The sequence below is a fragment of the Papaver somniferum genome, chromosome 7 (genome assembly GCF_003573695.1).
Source record: "Papaver somniferum cultivar HN1 chromosome 7, ASM357369v1, whole genome shotgun sequence".
NCBI classification, from domain to species: Eukaryota; Viridiplantae; Streptophyta; class Magnoliopsida; order Ranunculales; family Papaveraceae; genus Papaver; species Papaver somniferum.
The window spans coordinates 183,874,558-183,898,718 of record NC_039364.1 but is presented as its reverse complement, the minus strand read 5'-3'; the positions used below and the strand labels follow the sequence as shown (position 1 = coordinate 183,898,718).

The window sequence follows — 24,161 nt, the reverse complement described above, 5'->3', positions numbered from 1 at the left end:
TATTATGTATGCTATCGAAATCTATATTTTCTTGAACTAAATCACGACATTTTTAGGAATGCGCATTCATGTATGAATTGAAGTCATTCTTGCACGGTCTAAAATGCTAGCTGAGTCGCCTTATCCTTGCCACCACAACTAATCCTATCATCTCAAAGTTTTTGGTTGGGGTTAGCAGGAGTGGCCAGGGTAAGATATGTTAGTGAACATCACCTATGTAAAATTAAGTGGTGATGGGACAAATATGTGCTTACTGAGATCCTTGGTTCCGGATTTTATTAATGTACAAATGCTTCTACTTGGCTCAGTGAAATCCTCAGTGATGGACATACTATTTGTGCACTGTATAACATTAGAAAGCTATCTTGCTCAAAAGCAAATATCTAGCTACTCCAACGGAGAAACTAAAGAAGCATATACCTAAGAAAACCCATCGGCATTCAAAATATTACACGTCCTTTGAAAACCCATCGGCATTCATACGTCAACCCGAGTACAATTACCCTTATAAACCTTAATAGTTAATACACAACTTCTGTTAAATATATATTGGTATACTATGATCTTCAAAATTTGTCATTTAACACCAAGAATCTAAACAAAATCCAATGATTGTAATTAATATGAACGAAATAAATACAGTTATTCCCTACATCAATATTGATTTAATGTAGGTAATTATTGGACCTTTAATGCTCTCCTTATAGTCTTAAGTGTCCAAACAAAGTACCTACCTCTATAGCATCAGTAAACACCTAATACCTTCATTAGTAATAGAATCGGTTTATGTTTAGGCACAGCAAAATTATATTTTGAAGAAAAATAGCAATCACTTTATTTAATTTCTTCGTTAAACTATAGATTAGTTTGGTTTAGTACATAGGAAACGATTAATCCTAAGGAAACAGTTCATTTCCATGTGATTTACAATCAGTTTACTCAGTAAGATTACCCAGTATGAAACAGTTCATTTCCATGTGATTCCTAGGAAACAATACAAACCCATCCCCAATTGAAGATTTTTATGTTCTTGCAATTATGCCATCTTATTCAATGTGTTCCAAGATGATTAAAGTGGGACAGTGACCTGACGTGATTCGAACACGCAACCTTCTGACATGGAGTCAGACGCGCCACCATTGCGCCACAGATTCTTACTCGTGCGCATAAATCAGGGGTTCATTTAAAAGTGAGGGATGCCCATAAGGTCCAGCTATAGGATCTACATAACTTATAAATGGTTATTCAGTTCCGGTTACACATAAAACACATGAACTAACGAAATATATATGGAACTGAGATAGAAAAATTCTTGAAACATGCATAAATATTTCATCCTTAATAAAAGTGTTATCTAACGTGTTTAACACACCTGGTTCGCATCCTTAATCAATGTTTCATGCACCTCATGAGATTATCACAAGTACTATAAAATCGTCTTCAAAACATGTCTGCATTGATGACTACTTTAGCAAGTACCACAGAAGGGTGAATAATATCATCTTTCATTTATTACATTTCCATCAAATGGTTTCGCCAACTAAGAGCACTGTAACATCCATCTAAGTTCCAGATATGTAATTATAACAGATTGATAAGAGAGTTGACGGAGTATCCAGACCAAAGACAAATACGTCTACCATCTTATTCCCTATTAACGGTAGTAAGCAGTTGTATGAGAAAACCTCTAGGATCCAAGAGGGATTATAGTGTCCAAGACGGGGAAAAGGAAAGGAAAATTCACCTGTTGGGAAATGCAAATGCTAGACGTAGTTAACCTGTTTCAACTGTCGCTCCAACTCTAGGTTTACCAAAGATACCACTTCACTTGACCTTTACTCTTGTGGAACCTGCATATCAGAAATACAACAATGGAACTCTATTAAAAAAAACTCAAAGTGTAAATTGACAAAAAACTAACAGCTCGTTCAGTTGGGAGAATTGGAAAGCTAAGAATTCAAATATGGGGTAATCAATAATCCAATTTTTGGAATTGGATTCCAAGGAATTCGATTCAAATCCTAAAAATTCATGTTCGGTTGAAGTAATTCAATTACCTTTGTTTTTACCCTGGAGTCTGATTCCTTTGCGCTATTGGACCAATGCAACGGAAATCTATTGTTTTGGAGGGAATTAGATTCCTACGAATTAAAATTTTTAATTCAATTGAGTTCATTTGCCCCTGGAAATAAGTTGAATCATTTATTGGGTCCATAACTCACCAAATACGGTCCATAACTCACCAAATAAGTTGAATCATTTATTGAGTTCATTTATTCCATTGATAGTTTTAGTTTTTTTTCCCAATTTTCACTAATCTACCCCTGCTTTGGAATCACACCAGAGAATTAATTCTCATAGTAATCAACACAAAAACAATTACTCTATAATTTTTAAATATACCCCATGGAGGATATATAGTCAATCTTGTACATCCCAAGTACATAACTACGGGATTGATAACTTTTCCTATATTTTAGAAACACAAAACTAGGTTATTTAACTCTTTAAGTAGGAATTAATATGGGTATTATTGGAAAAATTTTACTCTCTCTGATATTTCTCAATATCCGTGAAAAATTCTACAACGTCAAGTAACTCGGAACGGAGGGAGTAGCATTGTAGAAAGAAGACTAAGCTACTGCAAATAATCTGAAGAGTACTACTTCATGAATAGAGAGCAGATAACAGAGTTTGCTTTGTTATCTTCAGTACATTACCGTTATCAGTAGCAAATGCATTAGGATGAATCTAAAGAACTAACTCACTTCTTTGCGATGTGAATCGAAGATCGCTATGGAGAAGCTAAAATTATCTAAGAATAAATGACATACCTTTTAAGAACATTGGGATTCTAATCGTGCATGCACTTCATAAGTCCTATATACCTATTTAATGCAAGTACTTGATAACTATGTGAAATTACTTTTGATAATGTAGTGGTCTAGTGATCATGTTGCACATATGTTGGTCACATGGATATATACCTTACAACCAAACAACTAACTTTTAAAACAGATTATTGAACTATTAACTCAGAGAGTCTCAGAGTACAACCTTGCGTCATCAATTAGGAGATTGGCGGTACAGCATCACAAATTCTACCTATACTGAATGCATATGTATGGAATAATACAAAAAAAAAATCTGATTATCAAATTATATCAGTGACATGTCAAAAAACCATTCAGTTGGAGCTTCACCTTAAGATCAAATGAAGTGGTACAGTCTTGAACTCTTGATGACTTTTTGCACCCATTCCCTTATCTCTCTGTATAAGGTCGCAGTCCAGGCGCTCTTGGTCTCGCATGATCAACAAAAATAAGCCAGCCATTCAAGAACTCCGTTAATGAAGAAAAAATGCAAAAACCAATGAAAAGAAAAACCAACCTGTCTGGCGGAGAAAGATTTAGACTTTGGATGAATCACATGGTTTCTTGCGTACCATCCTGTAAAAAAAATCGCCATAACAACAACTCTCAGCAATCCATGATTGAGGTGACTATCAGCAGGATAAGATAAACCAACATACATACAATTCAGGAAACTGATAAGACAGCCGCTCCAAGAAAATAACAGGACCGACTAACATAATAGAACTAATTACCTTAGATCACCCATTCTATTTCTTTCTACTTAGCCTTGGAGGAACCACATATGTTGCATAATGCTACAGGATATGCAACACCATATAAATCCAATACAGACGCACCTTCACACAACAACATCCCCGATACAGCATCACCAGCATACCCTAAACCGACTCAGGGTTCCAACGATATCGAATCCGGCAAAGCCATGCAAGGGATAGAATAAATTAATTGCATCCAGATGGTTACATGGAACCAACATTTCCCAAAACTTGCATAGCCCTGCAGGACACCATGTTCCATAGCATACAAAAGTGCAACATCTGTGCTCCCTATCTGCCCCTGGAATAGACAACATAGCCTACACCAATCAGATACCACGCATAAGAAATAAAATCCAAAAACACTTGGAATGCAGATTAACAAAGCATATATCAGCTCATAAACCTTTAATGTGGATATGCTTCCCTGTACCAAGTAAACAGACGCAGTTACCGAACATAAAACCCCTATCATCAAAACCATGGGTAATTACTGATCAACTGATAAACCCAAGTATTGCAAGCAGATGATAGTGTAAAACTCTTAATAAAAACAAAGAATTTGGGCACTCACACTAAGAAAATTCCTGTCTCAGATCAGATTGTAAAACAACGTATAATAGTTTGATATTGAAAATCTCCGAAACAAATTCCTAATAAAATTAACAACTTGCATAAATTCCTAATAAGAACCCAATTTTATCTTTGTAGGCATAGAAAATCACTTCCTCTTTAGACAAAACAACATAGGTCAGAAATTAACCATTGGTCCATTGCACATAAATACCTTCAAGGAATACATACACTCCATATAAACTACGGAAGATGCTAAGTATTTATGCCACTATGTTTATCTTTCTTACCCTGGATAAAATTTATATTATTAGGCGATGACCTTGTAGAGTTCCATCCACAATCAGAACTCAATCTAATCTTTTACCACTGGAAAACACCTCTTGATTGTTTCGCCCATTCATAATCAGGACTCGATCTACTTCTGCGATGCACTGGAGTTTTAATTCTAGAAAAGCTATCTTCCCTTCTTATCCTAGGACTATCATGCATATCACCTTGCTCGTTATCCCGAGGTCATATTCAACACAGGCAACCACAAATGTTGCTGCAAAATCTCACAGGAACAAATTTGATAGATAAGAAACGACTGACCATCACTTTCATCTTTAACGTGAACTGTTCACCACGTCTGAGAATATAATTTTTTATGGTTTAGGTTTAATAGATAATTAGATCCCAGACTAACTGCATTACTTTTTCCCCGAAGAGGGAAAAATCATGGACTCTATTCCAAAATTAAAACAAAAGACTGGAAAAAAGGATGGATTGGACTGACACGGACATATAGAAGCCTTGGAGTTACAGAAGAAGAAAGTTATGGCAAACTCTGCGATTAGTTGTACTCATCATTCATCCTCATCCTTTATAGCAAACTCTGCGATTAGTTGTACTCATCATTCATCCTCATCCTTTATGGTCTTTGTGTATTCTTATCATCTGAAGGGCATTAGATCTGAGTTTTAAAATGAACTTTTAGTTTACAAGGTATTCTGAACTTGATGCATAGTAATATTTCTCAAAATTACCTTTAGTAACAGAATGTGGCATATCTCGTATAGGAGTTATGTATCTTAAAGGACCGTCAACTTTCGAGGGTCTTGAGAATTTTCTACATTCTCCATGCACATGAAGAAAACCCAAGTGATAGCAAAGTGTGAGACTAAGAGCAAAAAATTCATAGTGACATTAGAGAAATTCAATGGTCGTTCTATTACGATCACTGTCCATTGACCCTACTATTTAGCAGTTGATCCTGTATAAATTTTTTGCAAAAAAGATTTTGAAAAGGATGATTCACAGTTTATATGAATTAGCAAAAAAGAAAATAGAAAAAAACGAATTAATCAATTAAATAAAAAATTTGTAGTGCTCAAAACCGTTTGGATAACTACCTCTTTCACCTTAATTGTCGTTTTTCTTTAGTGACCGCTCCACCTTTATAAAGTTTGGAGCTTCAAAAAGAAACCCCTTGAATCACTTTCAAGCTACCATAATAAATCACCGTCTACAAAACAGCACCACATGAAGAGATTAGTACTATAGTAAGAATAACAAAAACGAATGTAGAGTTTCAGTTTGAAAATAAATAGAAAACATTACCTATGGTGGATGAAGACTCCCAGCTTTATGTCATCCCATAGCTTCTACTGGTGCATCTTCAAGGACTTCCTCCCAATTTGCAGGTGCTTCCCCTATTTATGACAATATCCCAGATTAAATTTCTGCCTCTAAAGAGATAAAATCTTTCACCGAAATAAAAAACACCTAAGCAAAAACATGGGCAAATAAGTACCACAAATATAAAAAATTGAAATTCTAAACTTTCATCTCTGCTACAAAGGTTGGTTAAATAGAAAGACTATGAGAAAACCCTTGGGAGCGACACGGGACCTTGTCGGAATCAACTTTATCTAAAATCCTTCGACCCTTCTTTAAATCACAGTATTGGAAATCGAAATGCTTAACTCATCATTCCAATTTCCAGAAGAACAAAAAAAATCCAAATTAAAAATTCTAATGAATCCCAGTGGTACTTAAAAATATTTATCTAATCATAGAAAGATGAGATTAGTCAATCAAAAAAGTCAGGATAGCAGTTGAGTATTTTTTGGGGTGCACAGCAAGCCAGGTGTTTTTGCAATCTTACCAACTTGGGAGCACGACTTCGTGGATATGATGTAAACAGGAGGAATGCGTGTTTGGCAGTTATTGCATCCCTGCTCTCCTGCAACAATTCTCCTTGTAGCAGCCTTCTTTTCAAGTCCCATAAAAAATATTTTTATGTCAGTTCATGTCAAGAAAAAGAACACTTAAGTATCAACTTGTGTATGTGTTAACCACGAAACGCGGCGAAGGTCAGTATTTATGGTCCGCATGATATTGTCAGTAGCAGTTCCCTTTAGCAGGACTTCCCAAATCTCAAGGCCATTTTCCATTAGTTAGAAGTTTATTGGAAAATCCAACACAAAGACACAAACCAAATAAGACGTTGGATCAATCTAGTTGCTGAATCAGTGATGTTGTTATCATTGAAGTGAGAATTATTTTCATCATCAAAGTAAGAGATGAAAACAAAGTTATGAAAAAGCACCGCTAATTAGTAAAAGGACATTCTTATAAGATAATAAAATGACTGTAAAAAGGAAAAATAAGAAGACCAATTAAGCTCTTAAACAGGCCAAACCCACATTCAAATCCGAGACTCACCCATTAAATATCTGTCTACTTGGTTCCTTTTCTATTCAATATAGCAACCCAAAGTGCCTTACCGAAAATTTGACCCAATTGAACTGAATGCATGCTTTAGGATATGAAGGTGACAACCACAAAATGTTATCAACAACCAAAACCCCATGAAGAAAAGAGTTTGTAATAGACTATCAAACTGTGATTCCCACAACAATAACCATAAGCATTTGATAAACGCGAATATATTTCTGATACCACAATCACAAACCCCAAATCCAGTTAATTACACAAAAAGAACAACAAAACGAATACAAAATTCTAGATTCTACTTCTCCTCCTTTGCTCAAAACATCATCAAATTAATTCCACTCCCATTATGTTTAAAAACAAAAATTATTGTAAAATCTCACCTTTCTCTTTGAAGAACTTTATGTAGAACTGTCTTCGATGGCCCTTCAGAATCTTCTGAGTCCTTCCTAAAATCAAACATATATCATCAAATAACTTGGCTTGAAAAGAGAAACAGAGTATAGAGAGAAAGAAAAGGAGAAATCCTGACCTCGGTTTCACAATTATAGTCACTGAGATCAAGAACAAAATTATCAACAGGAATAGCACTTAAACCATAGTCTATTAGACCCGAGGGATTTGTTTGGATGTTCCGGCAATCACCTTCATGTTTGATAACGTGCCTACAACCCCAAATCAATGACATTTGTCCCCAGGTTGTTAACCAATCTACAAAAACAGAATTCAATTACTCAGCAAAAACTCATCAACAAAACTGCATAAACAAACAAATTCAACCCGAAACTCAGTAATTTGAAACAAAAAACCCAAGATATCAAATTGATAAAGTAGTATTTGTTAGCAAGATAACCCAACAACCATTAAACTACTTCAAAACACCATTACTCCCACATATATGAAACCCTAGGTTTCAATTTCTAAAATCATTGCAAAAATCAATTACTATTACGAAAATCTATTCTTACCAAACAGATTCCTTCAGTCTGAGCTGAAATCAACAAAAAAAAAAGGTGAAGATGGTGCGAGGACTTGCTCACGAATAAGAAGAGATGATTTCCTCGTGTTTTCAAGAGGAAACAGAAGTCAAGGATCGAAAAAAGTAAAGAAAAACAGAACGGTCCCGAGCGTGACCCACCCTATTTCTGTTGACCAAGAACCCACCCCGTAACGTAGCCTATCATTCCCAACCGTCGAAGTCAAACTCGATCCGGATGTTAGTGGCCGCCGTATCAGGGTCCCCGTTAAATCCTGTCCGTTTAATGACTCTCAAGAAAAACAGAACGGTCCCGAGCGTGACCCACCCTATTTCTGTTGACCAAGAACCCACCCCGTAACGTAGCCTATCATTCCCAACCGTCGAAGTCAAACTCGATCCGGATGTTAGTGGCCGCCGTATCAGGGTCCCCGTTAAATCCTGTCCGTTTAATGACTCTCAAGTCTCAGAGTCACAGTACACCTTTTTTATAACAATGAATTCCAAACCTTTCCTAAATGGTTTTAAAACTTCTGGTTCGTGATTTCAGTTATAGAAAATGAAGTGATAGACCTTTCGCTCCTATTAAACTTCTAGGAGATTTCCCATTCAAAAATAGATAATGCAGAGCATATATAATGGGATAAGATGAAAATACTTGAACAAAACCCACGAATAAGCAAGAAAAGAAAAAAATTACCTATAAAATCCTAAGTTTCAATAAAATTATAAGGATTCATCAGTCTGGCTTATCTAACTCTATGTTAATCCTTCCAGTAGCATTTCCACCAGAATCTCAATCACACAAATCAATAATTAATTCTCCCCCAACAAAACCTTGATAACCGAATCAATTCATCAAAAAAAAAAACCCTAAGAAAACATAAAATACTCGAAACAGATGCACGTACTACCTCAATTAAAGCCCCTTGCATAATTGAATTGCCATTTCCAGTTGAAAGTACAGTTGCAGAAGATGGAGGAGGAGTAACATCAACTCCAGCAACAGTTGATCCACTTGTAGTATGTGCAATAAAAGATTTCATGTATCTGGTCAGGACACAACTCGGGATCTATCCAAACAAACTGAAGTTACTCAAACTGAATGGTACCTGTGAGCTTTTAGGGAATCTTCATCCAGAAGAGGTGTACCTTCAATTTCCTTCACCTTCATCCGGGAGGTAGATACATCATACATAAAACAGGTTATTAACTTAATTCAGGAACATAAACCACTATTCCATGAACACCTAGTAGAACAAAAATTCAAGATAAGCACTTACGAGAATACTAAAAGATAGGTGTGCCCTGAAAAGCCAATTTTAGAACCACAACCAACTATAGTCCCCACGTAGAGGACATTAGGCACCAGTGTTCCCATGCCTCCTGAAAATTTGGTGTTATATTATCACATGAACTATGATTATTGTAATAAAACGATCAAATCATTACATGAACTATGACTATGAGGCGGTCGCATCTTGTTACGCATCGAATTCATTGGTGGGAGTCGCCAAAAATTACTCACCTGTGAAGATTGAATTAGTACCACCAAGACAGCAGAGTGCTTGCTCCGTAGAGTGCTAGCTTCAAGATGGATAAATGAACACAACCCGCTGATGGCCTTGGCCATTGCATTTAGCATCCCAATTCAAGTTGTAGCGATTATCCAGATCATCTTCCATATTTTTACTGCCTAACGAAAAGAAAAAAGTTGCAATGATATCTTCATTGTGGAAGAGCGCTACAATGTACATAAATGATAATCAAGCTTACTATCCAATGATTTTGTTCTTCTCATCTAACAAAAACTTAAATTTGAACCTTCCAAAAATCCTAAAGCAAATTAAAAGAACGTCTAAGAATGACATTTCACCATCTAAAAACGGTCCAATTCTTGTTGCAGAAGCCTATTCGATCTGGAATCATTTCACAAAATAATGCTAGAAACATCTTCATCTATATACCTCGGAATCAGCAGCTTAAATTGCAAAGTGGATGGAAATGTCTCTAGCATTAGTTTAGGAAAAGTGACAGGCCTTCATTTTTCCATCAAGTGATGAACTTGTAGAAACTATTTTCCTATGAATAAAAAAAGAAATTCACCCCAAAACGAAAAAAAAAAAGTCACCGTAAGCGAGAATTGATTGTTTCTGTGACCTAATAATTTAAATATCAGAATCTCTAACCTCGAACTTCCAAATAATGTTTTTAGGAACCACCGTTTGAGTTTCAACTCTTGCAATACAAAAACAACTCCGTCAATTAGATTCTAGCATGTTATGTAAAAACTGCATAAGGACTTGTCTGAATGTTAATGACACTGTATATGATAAACATGCCACTTAACACATCTGTGTGTGCTTCTAAAGCTAGAATTATAAACTACAATTACAACTATGGTTGCTTTGACCACCTTAAACCTCAAAACCTTGAACAAAATATACATTTAGTTTAAGGTCATAGTCAAGTTTAAGCCTTAAAGCTGAAAGAAAAACAGCGGATGTCCTATGCGGAAAAAGCACTTTAAAGCTGAAAATGCAATCATTCATATACCTTCTGCTTCACTCTTACATTCCTAAGGACCCAATTTCAAAATCATCATGCCAAAAACACAACTTCATAAAATCTAATTTTATACAAAATCTATAGCAACGACCTTCCATTATAACCCAGAACCAAAACCTCTTAAAAGACCATAAGAATAATCCCAATGAAACTAAGCATTTACATAAATTTCTCAACACTTGATACTCAGAATAACATACCCTCAAAAGTTAAGTTGAAATTAGAGCAATAATAAATCCGGTTTAAAAACTGTATGCCCAGCATTAGCATAATAATCTGTTGATATTAAAAAGAATTGAATTACAAAGAAGATTACCTTTGTCTATCAAACATCAATAACCATAAAAAAAAAACTTCCAAGATGTGTCAATACTTCTGGTATCTTCACTACCACAAACCTACAAAACACATATAATCAAATAATCAAACACACTTGAGTGTGGGAGTTTGAAGATAAAATCGAGAAGAAACACTCGGAAAAACAGAAGAAAAAATTCCTAGGTCTAGAGTTCTTAGACAATTCTAAGGTTAGCTATCAATCAACCGGGGCATTGATAACATATGATGAGAAAGAAAGAGGTTCAATCAACCGGGGCATTGATAACATATGATGAGAAAGAAAGAGGCTCAACTCTAAACCAACCAATCCAATGGAATTGATTTTGTTCTAAATAAAAATTATCTGAAAATATTGAAAGTTTGATTCTAAATACCTGCAACTGATTGCTAGATACAGAAAGACCTTCCCAGCAACCAATAATGTCAGATTGAAAGTTCAATTCCAAACTCTTCAATGTTATAAACTTAGCTTCCCAAATTTCCTGCAAACATCGAAACCCTATATATCATATAAATTGATAAATTAGGGATTGCTGCAATAGGGTTCGAGATCCATACCTCTTCGAAGAACTACAATATTTTCCTCTTGATTCTGCGAACCATACAAAAGATCTGTAATTTCATTAACAAAATTGCAGAAACAAAAAAAAAATCAAAGCCACAAAAAAGAGTAACTCCATAATTCGAAAAAGAACGAATAAAGAAACCATTATATTTAAAAAAAAAACCAGACATGAAACCCTAGGTTTTAATTTCTGAAATATTAACAAAATTCAATTACTATTACCAAAATCTCTACTTACTTAGCAAATCCCCTCATGACCAATTGAAAAGGAAAAGAAAAAGGAGAAATAGAAGAAGGTATAGATTCTGGTGGTAATTGTGGTGGTGGCAGTGCCGGATAACCAAAAGAAGAACTCAGCATGTAGAAGAAGAAATCTACTGCTCGGCTGGAGCCTGGAGGTGGAATTAGAGAGAAAAGGCGTAAACCCGCCTAATATTTGGTTCGCCCACTTCGACCAACTTAACATTTTTTTTTTTTTGATAGGAAATAAAGATTCACTGCAAAGATTAACAGGGGTTAGTCGTGGGAGAGTTCGAGAGATTTTAATGTATTTAGGTTTTCTACTGTTAGTCCTGAGGGAGTCTCTCCAAATCTCCGTTAGTCGTGGAGGAGTTTAGAGGAGTCTCCTGAACTCTCTAGAAAACACCTGTTAGTCGCTGGGGAGTTTAAAAAAAGCTCTTGAACTCCCTGTTAGTCATAAAACCCTACAATACTAGGGAGTTGGTTGCTTTGGGGAGTTCGAAAGAGTTTTTAGTGTATTCTGGTCTCACAACAAATCTCTCAAAAGAGTAGAGATTTGGGAAGGAGTTTGGTGCGTAGAAAACCATAGGAGAAAGAAGAGGAAACGTTTTTTTCCAGGTATGTTTTTTTTCCAGGGGGTTAGTCGTGGGAGAGTTTGAGAGATTTTAATGGAGTTAGCAAATCCCCTGTTAGTCGTGAGAGAGTTTTTCAAAATCTTTTAAAATCTATGTTAGTGTTGAGAGATTTATAGGGAGTTTCTAAAACTACCTCAAAATCCCTTAAACTCCCTGCTAGTGGTGAGAGATTTGATTAGAATCTTTTAAACTCCCTGTTAGTCGTAAAACACTAGAGTCATAGGGAGTTTATAATTTGGGGGAGTTTGGGGGAGTTTGAGGGAGTTTCATGATGTTTTTGTGCTTGGACAAAATTTCTCAAAAAACAAGAGATTTCTGGGGAGTTTGGGTTAAACCCCCCAAATTGCCTAGACTCTCTCACACTCCCTCTAAATCCCTAGAGATTTAAATACATTAAAATCTCTCAAACTCTCCCACGACTAACCCCCTGTTCTTCTTTGATCTCCATGATTGTTTAAAATAGTTTGATTTGTGTACTATTTTGATTGTTTTTCATATCTTTGATCTCCATGATTGTTTATTTTGATTGTGTGTATAGTTTTTTTTTATGGGTACTCTCTCTCTGTCAAAACCCTAATTTGTGGTTCAAAAGATCTTGGTAAGAAATTGCATGATTTGATTATAATGATATCTTTAAATTCAAGCGTTGGAATATGATGAAATTTGAGTATGTCGTAGTTTACCTTGTTATAGAAGTACAGTAAAATTTTCACGCGGATCAGGTCACGTTTGCTACTGCAAAGCTTGCACAATATATGACTATGGTCTGCTGAGTTTAAATCCCGAATAGGGGACTGATTCCTATTTATCTCATTCTCCGCTTATCGGGCAAAGCTGAAATTTTAGTATGATATTTGTATATATGAAGGTTACCTACTGTAGAAATTTCATGAAGTTTTGATCACTTTAGGTACACCAAAGTGTGAGAAATCCGGAACTGAATTTTGTATGCACGTATTGAAAGTAGTCGGGTTCTGAGTAATGTATCTTTTAATGAACCGTTGGAATGCTATGATTTTTGAGTGTGTTGTGGAATATTGAGTTGTAAGTGTACCATAAAAATTTAAAGAGGATCAGGTAAGTATTAGTACTGCAAATATTGGACAATCTGAAACTGTGTTTCGGTGAAACAGAATTCCTTTACAGCTATCTTCATAATTTGTTACGTCATCATGCATTAATTGGCTTGCTACTTTGCATGGGTGTCATTGAGAATCACTATCACTTGTTAAGTCATCTTATTTAGACACATACTTCTCTTCTATTCTATATGCCAAAGTTCAATACAGTGGCGTACTTCATTCCGTATTGGCGTGTTTTAGCCAATTCATACGGTGCTTTTGTTATAATGATATATTTATATTCAACCGTTGGAATATGATGAAATTTTAGTATGTCGTATTTTACCTTGTTATAGAAGTACAGTAAAATTTTCACGCGGATCAGGTCACATTTGCTACTGCAAAGCTTGCACAATATATGACTATGGTCTGCTGAGTTTAAATCCCGAATAGGGGACTGATTCTTATTTATCTCATTCTCCGCTTATCGTACAAAGATGAAATTTTAGTATGATATTTGTATATATGAAGGTTTCCTACTGTAGAAATTTCATGAAGTTATGATCACTTTAGGTATACCAAAGTGTGAGAAATCCGGAACTGAATTCTGTATGCACGTATTGAAAGTAGTCGGGTTCTGAGTAATGTATCTTTTTAATGAACCGTTGGAATGCTATGATTTTTGATTGTGTTGTGTAATATTGAGTTGTAAGTGTACCGTAAAAATTTCAAGAGGATCAGGTAAGTATTAGTACTGCAAAGATTGGACAATCTGAAACTGTGTTTCGGTGAAACAGAATTCCTTTACAGCTATCTTCATAATTTTTTATGTCATCATGCATTAATTGGCTTGCTACTTTGCATGGGTGTCATTGAGAATCACTATCACTTGTTAATTCCTCTTATTTAGACACATACTTCTCTTCTATTCTATATTCCAAAGTTCAATACAGTGGCGTACTTCATTCCGTATTGGCGTATTTTAGCCAATTCGTACGGTGCTTTTGTTGCAAGGAGTTGCTAAGGGATTTTCTTTGATTAACAATTTGGCTAAGTAGCTCTGCGTGTTAGTACTGTGTAATCTAGTATCACATTTTTTTATCATGTTTACATTAGACTGTTTGGTGTTATTACTATCCTTGCTTTGTTAAGGTCTAGTATTAGTCTAAGTACTAATGTAGCTAACATGTCACACCATAGAATGGAAAAATCCAGCCAACCTACTGAAAACAACAAGAATAAAAAGAATGTTAGGAAGAATCAGAATACGGAACCGGAAACGGAAGTGACTACGAATTACAAACAATGGACAACTCGAGAGACTGAGAAATTATTGGAACTGTTGGTAGAAGATACACTTGAGAAGAAGAAAGACACTAGTGGATGTTTTACTAAGAGAATAGTGGAAGAGGAGATACTTCCAAAACTTAACCAAGCATGTGGTTGTGACAAATCTTTTGAGAACTATAAAGGGAAACATAGATGGCTGAAGACTAGATTTGGTCAATACCAGTATTTGTTTAAATCTTGTACTTCTGGATTCGGTTGGGATGATGCTAACAAGATGATTACTGGATCCGACGAGATGTAGAACAATTACTTTGAGGTATGTGTGTGTTACTTACTGAAAACTAAATTTGATATTTTTTTCTTCTATTTTGTGCAGAGTTCTAATTCATGCTTTATCCTTTATTTATTTTTTGTATGTTAACATAGCCATCCAAACCAAACTAACTTAAGGGAAGATAATGGTAAAGACTATGGTGACTTGCTTATTGTTTTGGGGAATAAATGTGCTTCTGGAAAAGTTACAGTTGATCTTACCCATGAGGGTACAAGTGCTAGAACCTGTGATAAGGAAGATGAACAAGATGATTACTTCGATGTTGATTATACTCAACGATTTTATCCTTACTTTAAGGATTGCATTGGAGATATGGACGGTACACATATCCCAGCAATGGTAGAGAAAAGAAATGCAGCCGTTTATCGGAATCGACATGGAATTACATCTCAAAATGTGTTAGCGGTTTGCAACTTCGACTTGGAGTTCATATACGTGCTCAGTGGATGGGAAGGGTCTGCTCATGATTCGAAAATACTTAACGACACAATGACAAAAAGAAATGGACTGAAAATGCCGCAAGGTAATTTTACTTTTATCTAATGTGAAGTTTTGAGTTTTTTGGTTAAGTTATATTCGGGTTCTACTTGACGAAGTTTTCTTTTTGTGTTTTATTCAGGTAAATATTACTTGGGGGATGGTGGGTTTGCAAACCGACGATATTGTTTAACATCATTTCGTGACCAACGTTATCATTTGAAAGAATTTTCTGGTACGGGTAACATGCGAAAAAAGCTGAAGAATTATTTAACATGCGTCATGCTTCTTTGAGGAATGTAGTTGAAAGATTGTTCGGTATTGTGAAGTCTCGTTTCTTGATCTTTAAGTCTCAACCTCCATTTCCGTATCAGGTGCAAGCGGAGATAATGACAGCTTGTGCAGGCCTACACAACTTCTTACGAAAAGAATGCCGTTCAGATGAGTTTCCGGTCGAGGAAGAGGAAGATAGCCATCCATCAACGCTTGTAAATGACGATGAAATTTTGACACAACAAACTCAAGAACAACAACGTCAAGAAGCTAATGCATGGAGAAAGAGTATATTGGATGATATGTGGGAAAATGTTCGTGAACAAAGGGAGTTAGAATTGTATGGAGACCGTTAAATTGAAGGGAAAAAAATTATCTCGTTGCACAAAATAACATACTATTGATACAGAGATATGATCATTTTCATTTATTTTTTTCTTTTGATTAAAGATCAATGTTATTTGCAAATAAGTGTTTATTGTTTCTTAAAAGAGAATGAGTTAGGAGTGAACTCTCTCAAACTCCCCCAAACTCCCTATAATAAACTCTCTCAAACTCCCTACACTCCCCCAAACTCCCTGAACTCAAAAACACAAAACTCTCTCAAAATCCCTACACTCTCTCAAACTCTCTCAAAATCCCTGAGATTTAAAATACACTCAGCTCCCCCGAAATCACTCGAGGACTAACCCCCTGTAAATCATAACAGATTGTTTCTCTCTCTCCAAATCATTTTGCAAAAAAACAGGGGGAGATGACCATTCTAAATTAACCAACTCCTTTCTAACATGCTTAACTAGTGTATCTGCACAAGCATTTGCATCTCTCTTAACAGATTCACATTTCCACTCTTTTATTAATTCTAATCTAGAAAGAAAATCTTGGATTACATTAGATGTAGTCCACTTAACACTCTTTGTGGAACCATTGATTGCATCAGAAACATTTTTATTGTCAGTCTCCAGGTGAAGCTTTTGTATCCCTTTAGAAATTCCCCATTCCACATCTTCAAGCACAGCTATTGCTTCTGTCTGCTCTTGTTGTTTTCCCTTTTGCTGCTCCAAAGGTACCTGTCTCATTTCTTAATATTAGACCAATTCCAACAATATATGATGTAGATTTACTATCATAGGATGCATCAATGTTTATTTTCTCATATTGTGACTTTGGTAGACACCATTGAGCTCTTATTCTATTTCCAGTGTTCTTAGTTCTGTTGGATTTAGATAGAAAATACTCCCACTCATTCATTTCCTTTTTGGCAAGCGTAAGCATGTCACTCGGATTAACCTGCAGATTTTCAAACACAACAGTACATCTGTATTTCCATATAGCCCACATTCCTAAGCAGATAAATCTAATTTTACTCTGGGTCAAATCAGAAGAGAACTGAGCATCATTAAAAGTATTAATAAACCATTGATTAAAATCAGAATTTATAGCAGGAAGGAACAAGTTACTATCAAGGGCATACCATATTCTATGAGTAATCTGACATTCACAAAATAAATGTTGGATAGTTTCCTCATGCAAGCCACATAAAGGACAAGATTTGTCTTTACCTGAGCTGAACTTCAAAATATTGTCTCTAACAGCTAGACAGTTTTGCAAGCATTTCCAAATAAACATAAGAATCTTTGGGGGTAATTTCATAGCCCAAAGTTTTTTTTCCAAGGGAAGCATTGATTCAAAATAGAAGGTATACTATTTCCTTCTTGATCTCTAAGCCAGTTATAAGCACTCTTAACGGAAAAATTACCGTCTCTATTTCTTTTCCATCTAATTATGTCCTCACCGTGCATTGGAAGTCTAATTCTAAGAATCTTATTCACAATATCAGTAGGGAATAGGGAGCTTAACATATGAACATCCCACCATTTAGTGTCTTTGTCAATTAATTGACTGACATTTGTAATGTTACTAGAGGCAAATTGAGATGGAAGATGTCCTTCATGATATGGAACCCAAATGTCTTTCCAGATATTCACTTTTTCTCCATTGCCAATTTACCAACAGTAATTCTTCTTAACTATCTCCATACCCTGCATAATTCCCTTCCAAATCCAGGACCCATTTTCATTTACCTCATCTGAAATAGGATTAACATTAAGAAAATATTTTTGTTCTAACAGTTTAACCCATAAAGCATAAGATTCAGTTAACATCCTCCAAGCTAGTTTAGCTAGTAAGGCTTTATTAAATGTGTCAGACTTCCTAATGTTTAATCCTCCTTTAACTTTAGAGTTAGTTATACTATCCCAGTTAATAATGTAACCTCCTTTACTATGTTTATCTTTACCCCATCAGAATCTCCTAGTTATTCCATCTATTTTCTCAGTGACAGTTTTTGGCATGGGAAAAACTGCCATTTGATGGGTGGCTATAGAACCTAGAACAGTTTGAGCTAGGATAGTTTCACCTGCCGAGATGTGGAACAATTACTTTGAGGTATGTGTGTGTTACTTACTGAAAACTAAATTTGATATTTTTTCTTCTATTTTGTGCAGAGTTCTAATTCATGCTTTATCCTTTATTTATTTTTTGTATGTTAACATAGTCATCCAAACCAAACTAACTTAAGGGAAGATAATGGTAAAGACTATGGTGACTTGCTTATTGTTTTTGGGAATAAATGTGCTTCTGGAAAAGTTACAGTTGATCTTACCCATGAGGGTACAAGTGCTAGAACCTGTGATAAGGAAGATGAACAAGATGATTACTTCGATGTTGATTATACTCAACGATTTTATCCTTACTTTAAGGATTGCATTGGAGATATGGACGGTACACATATCCCAGCAATGGTAGAGAAAAGAAATGCAGCCGTTTATCGGAATCGACATGGAATTACATCTCAAAATGTGTTAGCGGTTTGCAACTTCGACTTGGAGTTCATATACGTGCTCAGTGGATGGGAAGGGTCTGCTCATGATTCGAAAATACTTAACGACACAATGACAAAAAGAAATGGACTGAAAATGCCGCAAGGTAATTTTACTTTTATCTAATGTGAAGTTTTGAGTTTTTTGGTTAAGTTATATTCGGGTTCTACTTGACGAAGTTTTCTTTTTGTGTTTTATTCAGGTAAATATTACTTGGGGGATGGTGGGTTTGCAAACCGACGATATTGTTTAACATCATTTCGTGACCAACGTTATCATTTGAAAGAATTTTCTGGTACGGGTAACATGCGAAAAAAGCTGAAGAATTATTTAACATGCGTCATGCTTCTTTGAGGAATGTAGTTGAAAGATTGTTCGGTATTGTGAAGTCTCGTTTCTTGATCTTTAAGTCTCAACCTCCATTTCCGTATCAGGTGCAAGCGGAGATAATGACAGCTTGTGCAGGCCTACACAACTTCTTACGAAAAGAATGCCGTTCAGATGAGTTTCCGGTCGAGGAAGAGGAAGATAGCCATCCATCAACGCTTGTAAATGACGATGAAATTTTGACACAACAAACTCAAGAACAACAACGTCAAGAAGCTAATGCATGGAGAAAGAGTATATTGGATGATATGTGGGAAAATGTTCGTGAACAAAGGGAGTTAGAATTGTATGGAGACCGTTAAATTGAAGGGAAAAAAATTATCTCGTTGCACAAAATAACATACTATTGATACAGAGATATGATCATTTTCATTTATTTTTTTCTTTTGATTAAAGATCAATGTTATTTGCAAATAAGTGTTTATTGTTTCTTAAAAGAGAATGAGTTAGGAGTGAACTCTCTCAAACTCCCCCAAACTCCCTATAATAAACTCTCTCAAACTCCCTACACTCCCCCAAACTCCCTGAACTCAAAAACACAAAACTCTCTCAAAATCCCTACACTCTCTCAAACTCTCTCAAAATCCCTGAGATTTAAAATACACTCAGCTCCCCCGAAATCACTCGAGGACTAACCCCCTGTAAATCATAACAGATTGTTTCTCTCTCTCCAAATCATTTTGCAAAAAAACAGGGGGAGATGACCATTCTAAATTAACCAACTCCTTTCTAACATGCTTAACTAGTGTATCTGCACAAGCATTTGCATCTCTCTTAACAGATTCACATTTCCACTCTTTTATTAATTCTAATCTAGAAAGAAAATCTTGGATTACATTAGATGTAGTCCACTTAACACTCTTTGTGGAACCATTGATTGCATCAGAAACATTTTTATTGTCAGTCTCCAGGTGAAGCTTTTGTATCCCTTTAGAAATTCCCCATTCCACATCTTCAAGCACAGCTATTGCTTCTGTCTGCTCTTGTTGTTTTCCCTTTTGCTGCTCCAAAGGTACCTGTCTCATTTCTTAATATTAGACCAATTCCAACAATATATGATGTAGATTTACTATCATAGGATGCATCAATGTTTATTTTCTCATATTGTGACTTTGGTAGACACCATTGAGCTCTTATTCTATTTCCAGTGTTCTTAGTTCTGTTGGATTTAGATAGAAAATACTCCCACTCATTCATTTCCTTTTTGGCAAGCGTAAGCATGTCACTCGGATTAACCTGCAGATTTTCAAACACAACAGTACATCTGTATTTCCATATAGCCCACATTCCTAAGCAGATAAATCTAATTTTACTCTGGGTCAAATCAGAAGAGAACTGAGCATCATTAAAAGTATTAATAAACCATTGATTAAAATCAGAATTTATAGCAGGAAGGAACAAGTTACTATCAAGGGCATACCATATTCTATGAGTAATCTGACATTCACAAAATAAATGTTGGATAGTTTCCTCATGCAAGCCACATAAAGGACAAGATTTGTCTTTACCTGAGCTGAACTTCAAAATATTGTCTCTAACAGCTAGACAGTTTTGCAAGCATTTCCAAATAAACATAAGAATCTTTGGGGGTAATTTCATAGCCCAAAGTTTTTTTTCCAAGGGAAGCATTGATTCAAAATAGAAGGTATACTATTTCCTTCTTGATCTCTAAGCCAGTTATAAGCACTCTTAACGGAAAAATTACCGTCTCTATTTCTTTTCCATCTAATTATGTCCTCACCGTGCATTGGAAGTCTAATTCTAAGAATCTTATTCACAATATCAGTAGGGAATAGGGAGCTTAACATATGAACATCCCACCATTTAGTGTCTTTGTCAATTAATTGACTGACATTTGTAATGTTACTAGAGGCAAATTGAGATGGAAGATGTCCTTCATGATATGGAACCCAAATGTCTTTCCAGATATTCACTTTTTCTCCATTGCCAATTTACCAACAGTAATTCTTCTTAACTATCTCCATACCCTGCATAATTCCCTTCCAAATCCAGGACCCATTTTCATTTACCTCATCTGAAATAGGATTAACATTAAGAAAATATTTTTGTTCTAACAGTTTAACCCATAAAGCATAAGATTCAGTTAACATCCTCCAAGCTAGTTTAGCTAGTAAGGCTTTATTAAATGTGTCAGACTTCCTAATGTTTAATCCTCCTTTAACTTTAGAGTTAGTTATACTATCCCAGTTAATAATGTAACCTCCTTTACTATGTTTATCTTTACCCCATCAGAATCTCCTAGTTATTCCATCTATTTTCTCAGTGACAGTTTTTGGCATGGGAAAAACTGCCATTTGATGGGTGGCTATAGAACCTAGAACAGTTTGAGCTAGGATAGTTTCACCTGCCGAGATGTGGAACAATTACTTTGAGGTATGTGTGTGTTACTTACTGAAAACTAAATTTGATATTTTTTCTTCTATTTTGTGCAGAGTTCTAATTCATGCTTTATCCTTTATTTATTTTTTGTATGTTAACATAGTCATCCAAACCAAACTAACTTAAGGGAAGATAATGGTAAAGACTATGGTGACTTGCTTATTGTTTTTGGGAATAAATGTGCTTCTGGAAAAGTTACAGTTGATCTTACCCATGAGGGTACAAGTGCTAGAACCTGTGATAAGGAAGATGAACAAGATGATTACTTCGATGTTGATTATACTCAACGATTTTATCCTTACTTTAAGGATTGCATTGGAGATATGGACGGTACACATATCCCAGCAATGGTAGAGAAAAGAAATGCAGCCGTTTATCGGAATCGACATGGAATTACATCTCAAAATGTGTTAGCGGTTTGCAACTTCGACTTGGAGTTCATATACGTGCTCAGTGGATGGGAAGGGTCTGCTCATGATTCGAAAATACTTAACGACACAATGACAAAAAGAAATGGACTGAAAATGCCGCAAGGTAATTTTACTTTTATCTAATGTGAAGTTTTGAGTTTTTTGGTTAAGTTATATTCGGGTTCTACTTGACGAAGTTTTCTTTTTGTGTTTTATTCAGGTAAATATTACTTGGGGGATGGTGGGTTTGCAAACCGACGATATTGTTTAACATCATTTCGTGGCCAACGTTATCATTTGAAAGAATTTTCTGGTACGGGTAACATGCGAAAAAAGCTGAAGAATTATTTAACATGCGTCATGCTTCTTTGAGGAATGTAGTTGAAAGATTGTTCGGTATTGTGAAGTCTCGTTTCTTGATCTTTAAGTCTCAACCTCCATTTCCGTATCAGGTGCAAGCGGAGATAATGACAGCTTGTGCAGGCCTACACAACTTCTTACGAAAAGAATGCCGTTCAGATGAGTTTCCGGTCGAGGAAGAGGAAGATAGCCATCCATCAACGCTTGTAAATGACGATGAAATTTTGACACAACAAACTCAAGAACAACAACGTCAAGAAGCTAATGCATGGAGAAAGAGTATAGTGGATGATATGTGGGAAAATGTTCGTGAACAAAGGGAGTTAGAATTGTATGGAGACCGTTAAATTGAAGGGAAAACAAATTATCTCGTTGCACAAAATAACATACTATTGATACAGAGATATGATCATTTTCATTTATTTTTTTCTTTTGATTAAAGATCAATGTTATTTGCAAATAAGGGTTTATTGTTTCTTAAAAGAGAATGAGTTAGGAGTGAACTCTCTCAAACTCCCCCAAACTCCCTCTAATAAACTCTCTCAAACTCCCTACACTCCCCCAAACTCCCTGAACTCAAAAACACAAAACTCTCTCAAAATCCCTACACTCTCTCAAACTCTCTCAAAATCCCTGAGATTTAAAATACACTCAGCTCCCCCGAAATCACTCGAGGACTAACCCCCTGTAAATCATAACAGATTGTTTCTCTCTCTCCAAATCATTTTGCAAAAAAACAGGGGAGATGACCATTCTAAATTAACCAACTCCTTTCTAACATGCTTAACTAGTGTATCTGCACAAGCATTTGCATCTCTCTTAACAGATTCACATTTCCACTCTTTTATTAATTCTAATCTAGAAAGAAAATCTTGGATTACATTAGATGTAGTCCACTTAACACTCTTTGTGGAACCATTGATTGCATCAGAAACATTTTTATTGTCAGTCTCCAGGTGAAGCTTTTGTATCCCTTTAGAAATTCCCCATTCCACATCTTCAAGCACAGCTATTGCTTCTGTCTGCTCTTGTTGTTTTCCCTTTTGCTGCTCCAAAGGTACCTGTCTCATTTCTTAATATTAGACCAATTCCAACAATATATGATGTAGATTTACTATCATAGGATGCATCAATGTTTATTTTCTCATATTGTGACTTTGGTAGACACCATTGAGCTCTTATTCTATTTCCAGTGTTCTTAGTTCTGTTGGATTTAGATAGAAAATACTCCCACTCATTCATTTCCTTTTTGGCAAGCGTAAGCATGTCACTCGGATTAACCTGCAGATTTTCAAACACAACAGTACATCTGTATTTCCATATAGCCCACATTCCTAAGCAGATAAATCTAATTTTACTCTGGGTCAAATCAGAAGAGAACTGAGCATCATTAAAAGTATTAATAAACCATTGATTAAAATCAGAATTTATAGCAGGAAGGAACAAGTTACTATCAAGGGCATACCATATTCTATGAGTAATCTGACATTCACAAAATAAATGTTGGATAGTTTCCTCATGCAAGCCACATAAAGGACAAGATTTGTCTTTACCTGAGCTGAACTTCAAAATATTGTCTCTAACAGCTAGACAGTTTTGCAAGCATTTCCAAATAAACATAAGAATCTTTGGGGGTAATTTCATAGCCCAAAGTTTTTTTCCGAGGGAAGCATTGATTCAAAATAGAAGGTATACTATTTCCTTCTTGATCTCTAAGCCAGTTATAAGCACTCTTAACGGAAAAATTACCGTCTCTAGTTCTTTTCCATCTAATTATGTCCTCACCGTGCATTGGAAGTCTAATTCTAAGAATCTTATTCACAATATCAGTAGGGAATAGGGAGCTTAACATATGAACATCCCACCATTTAGTGTCTTTGTCAATTAATTGACTGACATTTGTAATGTTACTAGAGGCAAATTGAGATGGAAGATGTCCTTCATGATATGGAACCCAAATGTCTTTCCAGATATTCACTTTTTCTCCATTGCCAATTTACCAACAGTAATTCTTCTTAACTATCTCCATACCCTGCATAATT

The 24,161-nt window shown here is 35.5% G+C and overlaps 1 long non-coding RNA gene across 35 annotated transcripts; it reads right to left on the bottom strand.

Annotated features, from left to right (window-relative positions):
* Window positions 1-784: 784 nt before the first annotated feature.
* Window positions 785-11,810, bottom strand: LOC113299151. Of its 35 annotated transcripts, none has more exons than XR_003334678.1 (22): window positions 11,609-11,810; window positions 11,364-11,417; window positions 11,180-11,287; window positions 10,783-10,864; window positions 9,427-9,594; window positions 9,182-9,284; window positions 9,011-9,066; window positions 8,813-8,915; window positions 8,061-8,339; window positions 7,891-7,908; window positions 7,455-7,633; window positions 7,306-7,371; window positions 6,354-6,456; window positions 5,807-5,898; window positions 5,599-5,711; window positions 5,233-5,322; window positions 4,038-5,143; window positions 3,608-3,932; window positions 3,204-3,449; window positions 1,745-1,850; window positions 1,373-1,651; window positions 785-1,222 (listed from the first exon to the last, which is right to left on the bottom strand). It is a non-coding gene; the product is annotated as an uncharacterized LOC113299151 (long non-coding RNA). The 35 variants fall into 35 exon arrangements; XR_003334699.1 differs by lacking the exons at window positions 7,891-7,908; window positions 8,061-8,339 and adding an exon at window positions 2,058-2,182 and having other exon boundaries at window positions 3,204-3,297; window positions 3,391-3,449; XR_003334677.1 differs by lacking the exon at window positions 7,891-7,908.
* Between the last annotated feature and the right edge of the window lie 12,351 nt (window positions 11,811-24,161).